General features: G+C 38.2%; 1 protein-coding gene across 2 annotated transcripts in view; it reads left to right on the top strand.

The window, feature by feature from the left end:
* HEPH (hephaestin) overlaps positions 1 to 12,908 on the top strand; it is a gene marked incomplete at its 3' end in the record, with an annotated part of 96,103 nt that overhangs the window by 47,143 nt on the left and 36,052 nt on the right. The window lies entirely within an intron of this gene.

Below are 12,908 nucleotides of genomic sequence, written 5' to 3' on the forward strand. Positions count from 1 at the left end.
CTTAGTGAAGGAACATGTGAAGCATCTCTGTTTCACCCTTATGGCTTGTTCCTTTAAAAAAATATATATATACTCCCTTAGCAAACAGAAACAGGAATATTAACCAGAATGAAGCCTCAGTCTGAATTTGTCCCTATGAAATACTCATTTTTTTCAATCTCAGAACAGACTGCTCACCTTAGGTCTTTTTGTGTGTGTGTATGTGTGGTTTAAAACAATACAAATTTATTATCTTCTGGTTCTGTAGGTCAGAGGTCTGACATGGGTCTTTCTGGACTAGAATAAAGGTTTTGGCAGGGCCTGTGTTCTTTTCTAGAGGATCTAGGGGAGAATCAATTTCCTTGTCCTTTCCAGCTTCTAGAGGCCACCTACATTCCTTGGCTCACACCCGATGCCCCCAGCTTCAAAGCCAGCAACAGTGGGTTGAATCTTTTTCACATTGTGTCACTATAACACTGATTTTATGCCTGCTTTTTCCATTTAAAAAATTTGTGGCAAAACACACATAAAATTTGCCATCATAACCATTTTAAGTGTACAGTTCAGTGGCATTAAGTACATTCACATTGTTGTACAGCCATCACTGTCATCCAGCCATAGAACTGTTTTCATCTTGCAAAGCTAAAACTCTATACCCCTTAAATAGTAACTTGCCATTCACCCTTCTCCAGCCCCTGGTAACCACCATTCTACTTTCTTGTCTCTATGGATTTGACCTAGGTATCTCATGTAAGTAAAATCATACAGTACTTGACATTTTGTGACTAGATTATTTCACTTGGCATCATGTCCTCATGGTTCATCCATGTTGTAATGTGTGACAGGGTTTCCTTCCTTTTTAAGACTGAATAATATTACATTATATATATATATATATATATATATATATATATATATATATATATATATATCCCCAATTTTTTTTAAGGTACGTAAATTTTATTTTATTTTTTATTCTTTTTTTTTTTTTTTTTTTTTTTTGCGGTACACGGGCCTCTCACTGTTGTGGCCTCTCCCGTTGCGGAGCACAGGCTCCGGACGTGCAGGCTCAGCAGCCATGGCTCACGGGCCTAGCCGCTCCGTGGCATGTGGGATCTTCCTGGACCGGGGCACGAACCCGCGTCCCCTGCATTGGCAGGCGGACTCTCAACCACTGCGCCACCACGGAAGCCCTTTATTCTTTTTCTTTTAACATCTTTATTGGAGTATAATTACTTTACAATGGTGTGTTAGTTTCTGCTTTATAACAAAGTGAATCAGTTATACATATACATATGTTCCTATATCTCTACCTTCCTGCATGTCGCTCCCTCCCACCCTCCCTATCCCACAACTCTAGGTGGTCACAAACCACTGAGCTGATCTCCCTGTGCTATGCAGCTGCTTCCCACTGGCTAACTATTTTACGTTTGGTAGTGTATATAAGTCCATGCCACTCTCTCACTTTGTCACAGCTTACCCTCCACCTTCCCATATCCTCAAGTCCGTGCTGTAGTAGGTCTGTATTTTTATTCCTGTCTTACCCTTAGGTACTTCATGGCCTTTTTATTTATTTATTTTTCCTTACATTGCATATATATGTGTTAGCATATGGTATTTGTTTTTCTCTTTCTGAGTTACTTCACTCTGTATGACAGACTCTAGGTCCATCCACCTCATTACAAAAAACTCAATTTCACTTCTTTTTATGGTTGAGTAATATTCCATTGTATATATGTGCCAAAACTTCTTTATCCATTCATCTGTTGATGGACACTTAGGTTGATTCCATGTCCTGGCTATTGTAAATAGAGCTGCAATTAATATTTTGGTACATGACTCTATTTGAATTATGGTCTTCTCAGGGTATATGCCCAGCAGTGGGATTGCTGGGTCGTATGGTAATTCTATTTTTAGTTTTTTAAGGAACCTACCTACTGTTCACTATAGTGGCTGTATCAATTTACATTCCCAATAACAGTGCAAAAGTATTCCCTTTTCTCCACACCCTCTCCAGAATTCATTGTTTCTAGATTTTTTGATGATGGCCAATCTGACTGGTGTGAGATGATATCTCATTGTAGTTTTGCTTTGCATTTCTCTAATGATTAATGATGTTGAGCATTCTTTCATGTGTTTGTTGGCAGTCTGTATATCTTCTTTGGAGTAATGTCTATTTAGGTCTTCTGCCCTTTTTGGATTGGGTTGTTGTTTTTTTGTTATTGAGCTGTATGAGCTGCTTGTAAATTTTGGAGATCAATCCCTTGTTAGTTGCTTCATTTGCAAATATGTTCTCCCATTCTGAAGGTTGTATTTTGGTCTTGCTTATCGTTTCCTTTGCTGTGCAAAAGCTTTTAACTTTCATTAGGTCCCATTTGTTTAATTTGTTTTTCTTTCCATTTCTCTAGGAGGTGGGTCAAAAAGGATCTTCCTGTGATTTATGTCATAGAGCATTCTGCCTATGTTTTCCTCTAAGAGTTTGATAGTGTCTGCCTTACATTTAGGTCTTTAATCCATTTTGAGTTTATTTTTGTGTATGGTGTTAGGGAGTGTTCTAACTTCAGACCTTTACATGTACCTGTCCAGTTTTCCCAGCACCATTTATTGAAGGGGCTGTCTTTTCTCCACTGTATATTCTTGCCTCCTTTATCAAAGATAAGGTGACCAAATGTGTGTGGGCTTATCTCAGGGCTTTCTATCCTATTCCATTGATGTATATTTCTGTTTTGGTGTCAGTACCATACTGTCTTTATTACTGTAGCTTTGTAGTATAGTCTGAAGTCAGGGATCCTGATTCCTCCAGCTTATATTTCTTTCTCAAGATTGCTTTGGCTATTCAGGTTCTTTTGTGTTTCCATACAAATGAAATTATTGTTCTAGTTTTGTGAAAAATGCCAGTGGTATTTTGATAGGGATTTCATTGAATCTGTAGAATGCTTTGGGTAGTAGAGTCATTTTCAAAATGTTGATTCTTCCAATCTGAGCACATGGTATATCTCTCCATCTGTTTCTATCATCTTTAATTTCTTTCATCAGTGTGTTATCATTTTCTGCATACAGGTGTTTTGTCTCCATAGGTAGGTATATTCCTAGGTATTTTATTCTTGTTGCAATGGTAAATGGGATTGCTTTTTAAATTTCACTTTCAGATTTTTCATCATTAGGAATGCAAGAGATTTCTGTTCATAAATTTTGTATCCTGCTACTTTACCAAATTCATTCATTAGCTCTAGTAGTTTTCTCATAGCATCTTTAGGATTCTCTATGTATAGAATCATGTTATCTGCAAACAGTGACAGCTTTACTTCTTCTTTTCTGAATTGGATCCTTTTTATTTCTTTTTGTTCTCTGATTGCTGTGGCTAAAACTTCCAAATCTATGTTGAATTATAGTGGTGAGAGTGGGCAAACGTCTCCTCTTCCTGAACTTAGTGGAAATGGTTTCAATTTTTCACCAATGAGGATGAAGTTGGCTGTGGGTTTGTCATATATGGCCTTTATTATGTTGAGGAAAGTTCTGTCTATGCCTACTTTCGGCAGGGTTTTTATCATAAATGGGTGTTGAATTTTGTCAAAAGTTTTCTCTGCATCTATTGAGATGATCATATGGTTTTTCTACTTCTTTTAGTTAATATGGTGTATCACATTGATTGATTTGCCTATATAGAAGAATCCTTGCATTCCTGGAATGAACCCTACTTGATCATGGTGTATGATACTTGGAAAGTTCTGTTGGATTCTGTTGGCTAGTATTTTGTTGAGGAATTTTGCATCCATGTTCATCAGTGATATTGGCCTGTAGTTTTCTTTCTTTGTGACATCTTTGTCTGGTTTTGGTATCAGGGTGATTGTGGCTTCGTTGAATGAGTTTGAGAGTGTTTGCTCCCTCTGCTATAGTTTGGAAGATTTTGAGAAGGATAGGTGTTAGCTCTTGCCTAAATGTTTGATGGAATTCGCCTGTAAAGCCATCTGGTCCTGAGCTTCTGTTTGGTGGAAGATTTTTAATCACAGTTTCAATTTCAGTGCTTGTGATTGTTCTGCTGTATTTTCTATTTCTTCCTGGTTCAGTCACGGCAGGTTGTGCATTTCTAAGAATTTGTCCATTTCTTCCAGGTTGCCCATTTTATTGGCATAGAGTTGCTTGAAGTAATCTCTCATGATCCTTTGTATTTCTACAGTGTCAGTTCTTACTTCTCCTTTTTCATTTCCAATTCTATTGATTTGAGTCTTCTCCCTGTTTTTCTTGATGAGTCTGACCATTGGTTTATCACTTTTGTTAATCTTCTCAAAGAACCAGCTTTTAGTTTTACTGATCATTGCTATTGTTCCCTCCATTTCTTTTTCATTTATTTCTGATCTGATCTTTATGATTTCTTTCCTTCTGCTAACTTTGGGGTTTTTTTTTTTTTGTTGTTGTTGTTCTTCTTTCTCTAATTGCTGTAGGTGCAAGGTTAGGTTGTTTATTTGAGATGTTTGCTGTTTATTAAGGTAGGATTGTATTGCTAAAATCTTCACTCTTAGAACTGCTTTTGCTGCATCCCACAGATTTTGGGTCATCATGTTTCCATTGTTATTTATTTATATATTTTTACATCTTTATTGGAGTATAATTGCTTTACAATTGTGTGTTAGTTTCTACTTTATAACAAAGTGAATCAGTTTTACTTATACATATGTTCCCATATTTGTTCCCTCCTGTGTCTCCCTCCCTCGTACTCTCCCTATCCCACCCCTCCATGTGGTCACAAAGCACCAAACTGATCTCCATGTGCTATGTGGCTGCTTCCCACTAGCTATCTATTTTACGTTTGGTAGTGTATATATGTCTATGCCATTCTCTCGCGTTGCCACAGCTTACACTTCCCCCTTCCCATATCCTCAAGTCCATTCTCTAGTAAGTCTGAATCTTTATTCCTGTCTTACCACTAGGTTCTTCATGACATATTTTTTCCTAAATTCCATATAGATGTGTTAGCATATGGTATTTTTCTTTCTCTTTCTGACTGACTACACTCTGTATGACAGACTCTAGATCCATCCACCTCATTACAAATAGCTCAATTTCATTTCTTTTTATGGCTGAGTAATATTCCATTGTATATATGTGCCACATCTTCTTTATCGATTGATCCGATGATGGACACTTAGGTTGTTTCCATCTCCAGGCTATTTTAAATAGAGCTGCAATGAACATTTTGGTACATGACTCTATTTAAATTATGGTTTTCTCAGGGTATATGCCCAGTAGTGGGTTTGCTGGGTCATAAGGTAGTTCTATTTGTAGTTTTTTAAGGAACCTACATACTGTTCTACAGAGTGGCTGTACCAATTCACATTCCCAACAGCAGTGCAAGAGTGTTCCCTTTTCTCCACACCCTCTCCAGTATTTATTGTTTCTAGATTTTTTGATGATGGCCATTCTGCAGTCAGATGAGATGATATCTCAGTTTATTCTGATTTGCTTTTCTCTAATGATTAATGATGTTGAGCCTTCTTTCATGTGTTTGTTGGCAGCCTGTATATCTTCTTTGGAGAAATGTCTATTTACGTCTTCTGTCCATTTTTGGATTGGGTTGGTTTTTTTTTTTGTTTTTTTCTTTTTGAGCTGTATAAGCTGCTTATAAATTTTGGAGATTAATCCTTTGTCAGTTGCTTCATTTGCAAATACTTTCTCCCATTCTGAGGGGTGTCTTTTGGTCTTGTTTATGGTTTTCATTGCTGTGCAAAAGCTTTTAACTTTATTAGGTCTCATTTGTTTATTTATCTTTTTATTTCCATTTCGCTAGGAGGTGTGTCAAAAAGGATATTGCTGTGATTTATATCATGGAGCGTTCTGCCTATGGTTTCCTCTAAGCATTTGATAGTTTCTGGCCTTACACTTAGTTATTTAATCCATTTTAAGCTTATTTTTGTGTATGGTGTGAGGGAGTTATCTAACCTCATAGTTTAATGTGTACCTGTCCAGTTTTCCCAGCACCACTTATTTAAGAAGCTGTCCTTTCTCCACTGTACATTCCTGCCTCCTTTATCAAAGATAAGTTGACAACATACGCATGGGTCTATCTCTGTCCTTTCTATCCTGTTCCATTGATCTATCTTTCTGTTTTTGTGCCAGTACTATACTGTCTTGATTACTCTAGCTTTGTAGTATAGTCTGAAGTGAGGGAGCCTGATTCCTCCAGCTCCATTTTTCGTTCTCAAGATTGCTTTGGCTATTTGGGGTCTTTTGCATTTCCATACAAATTGTGAAATTTTTTCTTCTACTTCTGTGAAAAATGCCAGTGGTAGTTTGATAGAGATTTCATTGAAACTGTAGATTGCTTTGGGTAGTAGAGTCATTTTCACAATGTTGATTCTTCCAATCTAGGAACATGGTATTTCTCTCCATCTATTTATATCATCTTTAATTTATTTCATCAGTGTCATATAATTTTCTGAATACAGGTCGTTTGATTCCTTAGGTAGGTTTATTCCTAGATATTTTATTCTTTTTGTTGCAATGGTAAATGGGAGTGTTTTCTTGATTTCACTTTCAGATTATTCATCATTAGTGTATAGGAATGCCAGAGATTTCTGTGCATTAATTTTGTATCCTGCTACATTAGTAAATGCATTGATTAGTTCTAGTAATTTTCTGGTAGCATCTTTAGGATTCTCTATGTATACTATCATGTCATCTGCAAACAGTGACAACTTTATTCTTCTTTTCCGATTTGGATTCCTTTTATTTCCTTTTCTTCTCTGATTGCTGAGGTTAAACTTCCAAATCTATGTTGAATAAGAGTGGTGACAGTGGGCAGCCTTGTCTTGTTCCTGATAGTAGTGGAAATGCTTTCAGTTTTTCACCATTGAGGACGATGTTGGCTGTGGGTTTGTCATATATGGCTTCTCATGTTGAGGAAAGTTCCCTCTATGCCTACTTTCTGCAGGGTTTTTATCATACATGTGTGTTTAATTTTGTCAAAATCTTTCTCTGCATCAATTGGGATGATCATATTGTTTTTCTCCTTCAATTTGTTAATATGGTGTATCACGTTGATTGATTTGCATATATTGAAGAATCCTTGCATTCCTGGCATAAACCCTACTTGATCATGGTGTATGATCCTTTTAATGTGCTTTTAGATTCTGTTTGCTAGAATTTTGTTGAGGATTTTTGCATCTATATTCATCAGTGATATTGGCCTCTAATCTTCTTATTTGTGACTTCCTTGTCTGGTTTTGGTATCAAGGTCGTGGTGGCCTCGTAGATTGAGTTTGGGAGGGTTCCTTCCTCTGCTATATTTTGGAAGAGTTTGGGAAGGATTGGTGTTAGCTCTTGTTTAAATGTTTGATAGGATTCGCCTCTGAAGTCATCTTGTCTTGTGCTTTTGTTTGTTGGAAGATGTTTAATCACGGTTTCAATTTCAGTGATTGTGATTGGTCTGTTCCATTTTCTATTTTTTCCTGATACAATCTTGACAGGTTGTGCATTTCTAAGAATGTGTCCACTTCTTCCATGTTGTCCTTTGTATTGGCATAGAGTTGCTTGTGGTAATCTCTCATGAACTTTTGTATTTCTGTAGTGTCAGTTGTTACTTCTCCTTTTTCATTTCTAATTTTATTGACTTAAGTCTTCTCCCTTTTTTTCTTGATGAGTCAGGCTAATGGTCTATCAATTTTGTTTATCTTCTCAAAGAACTAGCTTTTAGCTTTTTTGATCTTTGCTATCGTTTCCTACATTTCTTTTTCATTTATTTCTGATTTGATTTTTATGACTTCTTTCCTTCTGCTAACTTTGGGGTTTTTGTTCTTCTTTCTCTAATTGCTTTAGGTGCAAGGTTAGTTTGTTTATTTGAGATGCTTCCTATTTCTTAAGGTACGATTGTATTGCCATAAACTTCCCTCTTAGAACTGCTTTTGCTGTATCCCATAGGTTTTGGGTCATCATGTTTCCATTGTCACTTGTTTCCGGGTATTTTTTTATTTCCTCTTTGATTTCTTCATTGATCACTTCGTTATTATGTAGTGTATTGTTTAGCCTCCATGTGTTTGTATTTTTTAAAGATCTTTTACTTTAATTGATATCTAGTCTCATGGCGTTGTTGTTGCAAATGATACTTGATACAATTTCAATTTTCTTAAATTTACCAAGGCTTGATTTGTTACCCAAGATATGATCTATCCTGGAGAATGTTCCATGAGCACTTGAGAAAAAGGTGTATTCTGTTGCTTTTGAATGGAATGTCCTATAAATACGAATTAATTCCATCTTTTTTATGTATCATTTAAAGCTTGTATTTCCTTATTTATTTTTATTTTGGATGATCTGTCCTTTGGGTAAAGTGGTGTGTTAAAGTCCCCTACTATGAATGTGTTACTGCATTTTCCCTTTTTATGGTTGTTAGTATTTGCCTTATGCATTGTGGGACTGCTATGTTGGGTTCCTAAATATTTACAATTGTTATATCTTCTTCTTGGATCAATCCCTTGTTCATTATGTAGTGTCCTTCTTTGTCTCTTTTAATAGTCTTTATTTTAAAGTCTATTTTGTCTGATATGAGAATTGCTACTCCAGCTTTCTTTTGGTTTCCATTTGCATGGAATATCTTTTTCCATCCCCCACTTTCTGACTGTATATGTCTCTAGGTCTGAAGTTCGTCTCTTGTAGACAGCATGTATATGGGTCTTGTTTTTGTATCCATTCAGCCAATCTGTGTCTTATGGTTGGAGCATTTAACCCATTTACAATTAAGGTAGTTTTTGATATGTATGCTCGTATTCTCATTTTCTTAACTGTTTTGTGTTTGTTATTGTAGGTCTTTTCCTTCTCTTGTGTTTCTTGCCTAGAGAAGTTCCTTTAGCATTTGTTGTAAAAGCTGGTTTGGTGGTGTTGAACTCTCTCAGCTTTTGCTTGTGTTTAAAGTTTTTAATTTCTCCATCAAATCTGAATGAGATCATTGCTGGCTAGAGTAATCTTGGCTGCAGGTTTTTCTCCTTCATCACTTTAAATATGTCCTGCCAGTCCCTTCTGGCTTGCAGAGTTTCTGCTTAAAAATCAGCGGGTAACTTTATGGGGATTCCCTTGTGTGTTGTTTGTTGTTTTTCCCTTGCTGCTTTTAATATGTTTTCTTGGTGTTTAATTTTTGACAGTCTGATTAATATGTGCCTTGGTGTATTTCTCCTTGGTTTTATCCTCTATGGGACTCTCTGTGCTTCCTGGACTTGGTTAACTATTTCCTTTCCCATATTAGGGAAGTTTTCAACTATAATCTCTTCAAATATTTTCTCAATCCCTTTCTTTTTCTCTTCTTCTTCTGGAACCCGTATAATTCAAATGTTGGTGTGTTTAATGTTGTCTCAGACGTCTCTGAGCCTGTCCTCAGTTCTTTTCTTTCTTTTTTCTTTATTCTGCTCTGCAGTAGTTATTTCCACTATTTTATCTTCCAGGTCACTTATCCGTTCTTCTGCCTCAGTTATTCTGTTACTGATCCTATCTAGAGTATTTTTAATTTCATTTATTGTGTTGTTCATTGTTGCTTGTTTCATCTTTAGTTCTTCTAGATCTTTGTTAAAAGTTTCTTACATTTTTTCTAATCTATTTCCAAAATTTTGAATCATCTTTACTATCATTTTTCTGAATTCTTTTTCTGGTAGACTGCTTATTTCCTCTTCATTTGTTAGGTCTGGTGGGTTTTTATCTTGCTTTTTCATCTGCTATGTGTTTTTCTGTCTTCTCATTTTGCTTATCTTACTGTGTTTGGGGTCTCCTTTTTGCAGGCTACGAGTTCGTAGTTCCCATTGTTTTTGGTGTCTGTCTCCAGTGGCTAAAGCTGGTTCAGTGCTTGTGCAGGCTTCCTGGTGGAGAGGACTAGTGCCTGTGTTCTGGTGGATGAGGCTGGATCTTGTCTTTCTGCTGGGCAGGTCCTCTTCTTGTGGTGTGTTTTGGGGTGTCTGTGGACTTATTATGATTTTAGGCAGCCTCTCTGTTAATGGGTGGGGTTGTGCTCCTGTCTTGCTAGTTGTTTGGCATAGGGTGTCCAACACTGTAGCTTGCTGCTCGTTGTGTGAAGCTGGGTGCTGTTTTTGAGATGGTGATCTTGGGAGATATTCACCATTTGATATTATGTGGAGCTGGGAGGTCTCTTGTGCACCAGTGTCCTGAAGTTGGCTCTCCTACCTCAGGGGCACAGCAGTGACTCCTGGCTGGAACACCAAGAGCCTTTCATCCACACGGCTCAGGATTAAAGTGAGAACATGTAGAAAGAAAGTAAGAAAGAAAGAAAGAAAGAAAGAAAGAAAGAAAGAAAGAAAGAAAGAAGAAAGAAAGAAAGGAGGGAAGGGGTAGCGAGGGAGGGAGGAAGGAAGGAAGGAGGGAAGGAAGCAATGAAAGAAATAAGATAAAATAAAATAAAATAAGATAGAATAAAGTTATTAAAATAAAAAATATTTATTAAGAAAAAATATTTTTTAATGAAAAAAAAAAAAAAAACCAAACCAAAAAAAAAAAAAAAGGTACAGATAGAACCCTAGGACAAATGGTGGAATCAAGGCTATACAGACAAAATATCACACAGAAACATACACATAGACAATCACAAAAATAGGAAAAGGGGAAAAATAACAAATCTTGCTCTCAAAGACCACCTCCTCAATTTGGCATGATTCTTGTCCATTCATGTATTCCACAGGGGCAGGGTGCATCAAGTTGATTGTGGAGCTTAAATCTGCTGCTTCTGAGGCTGCCGGGAGAGATATCCCTTTCTCTTCTTTGTTCTCACAGCTCCCGGGGCTCAGCTTTGGATTTGGCCCCGCCTCTGTGTGTACGTCGCCGGAGGGCTTCTACTCTTCTCTCAGACAGGACGGGGTTAAAGGAGCAGCCTCTTCCGGGACTCTGGCTCACTCAGGCCGGGGGGAGGGAGGTGTACGGAGTGTGGGGCGAGCCTGTGGTGGCAGAGGCCGGGGTGACGTTGCACCAGCCTGAGTTGTGCCGTGTGTTCTCCCGAGGAACTTGTTCCTGGATCCCGGGACTCTGGCAGTTGTGGCCTGCACAGGCTCCCATGAAGGGGGTTGTGGATAGTGACCTGTGTTCACACACAGGCTTCTTGGTGGCGGCAGCAGCATCCTTAGCGTCTCATGCCCGTCTCTGTGGTCCGCTCTTTTAGCCGCAGCTGGTGCCTGTTTCTGGAGCTCCTTTAAGCAGCACTCTTAATCCCCTCTCCTTGCGCACCAGGAAACAAAGAGGGAAGAAAATGTCTCTTGCCTCTTTGGCAGCTCCAGACTTTTCCCCGGACTCCCTCCCAGATATCCATGGTGCACTAACCCCCTGCTGGCTGTGATCACGCTGCCTACACAAGTCCTCTCCCTGCACTCCAACCAAAGGCCAAGCCTCAGCTCCCAGCCCCGCCCACCCCGTCGGGTGGACAGACAAACCTCTCGGGCTGGTGAGTGCCAGTTGGCACTGAACTTCTGTGGGGGAATCTCTCCACTTTGCCCTCTGCACCCCTGTTGCTCTGCTCTCCTCCACGGCCCTGAAGCTTTCCCCCTCCGCCACTGGCTCTCACCGCCTGCAAAGGGGCTTCCAAGTTTGTGGAAACATTTCCTCCTTCACCAGTCCCTCCTACTGGTGCAGGTCCCGTCCCTATCCTTTTGTCTCTGTTTATTCTTTTTTCTTTTGCCCTACCCAAGCACGTGGGTCCTTTCTTGCCTTTTGCGAGGTCTGAAGTCTTCTGCCACCATTCAGTAGGTGTTCTGTACGAGTTGTTCCACATGTAGATGCATTTCTGGTGCATCTGTTGGGAGGAAGGTGATCTCCGTGTCTTACTCTTCCTCCATCTTCCCATCGTCTCTCCATTGTAATTTGCTTCTAGGTATTTTTTGATTGTCTCTTTGATTTCTTCAGTGATCACTTGGTTATTAAGTAGTGTATTGTTTAGCCTCCATGTGTTTGTATTTTTTACAGATCTTTTCCTGTAATTGATATCTAGTCTTGTAGTGTTGTGGTCAGAAAAGATACTTGATACAATTTCAATTTTCTTAAATTTACCAAGGCTTGATTTGTGACCCAAGATATGATCTATCCTGGAGAATGTTTCATGAGCACTTGAGAGAAATGTGTATTCTGTTGTTTTTGGATGGAATGTCCTTTAAATATCAATTGTGTCCATATTTCTTAATGTATCATTTAAAGCTTCTGTTTCCTTATTTATTTTCATTTTGGATGATCTGTCCATTGGTGAAAGTGGGGTGTTAAAATCCCCTACTATGATTGTGTTACTCTCAATTTCCCCTTTTATGGCTGTCAGTATTTGCCTTATGTATTGAGGTGCTCCTATGTTGGGGGCATAAATATTTACAATTGTTATATCTTCTTCTTGGATTGATCCGTTAATCATTATGTAGTGTCCTTCTTTATCTCTTGCAATAGACTTTATTTTAAAGTCTATTTTGTCTGATATGAGAATTGCTACTCCCGCTTTCCTTTGATTTCCATTTGCATGGAATATCTTTTTTTCTATCCCCTCACTTTCTGTCTGAATGTGTCCCTAGGTCTGAAGTGGGTGTTTTGTAGACAGAATATATGTGGGTCTTGTTTTTGTATCCATTCAGCCAGTCTTTGGTTTTTGGTGGGAGCATTTAATCCATTTACATCTAAGGTAATTATTGATATGTATGTTGCCATTCCCATTTTATTAATTGTGTTGTGTTTGTTATTGTAGGTCTTTTCCTTCTCTTGTGTGTCTTGCCTAGAGAAGTTCCTTTAGCATTTGTTGTAAAGCTGATTTGGTGGTGCTGAACTCGCTCAGCTTTTGCTTGTCTGTAAAGGTTTAGTTTCTCCATCAAATCAGAATGAGATCCTTGCTGGGTAGAGTAATGTTGGTTGCACGTTTTTCTCCTTCATCACTTTAAATATGTCCTGCCACTCCCTTCTGGCTTGCAGAGTTTCTGCTG

This window comes from Hyperoodon ampullatus (assembly GCF_949752795.1).
Source record: "Hyperoodon ampullatus genome assembly, chromosome: X".
NCBI lineage: Eukaryota > Metazoa > Chordata > Mammalia > Artiodactyla > Ziphiidae > Hyperoodon > Hyperoodon ampullatus.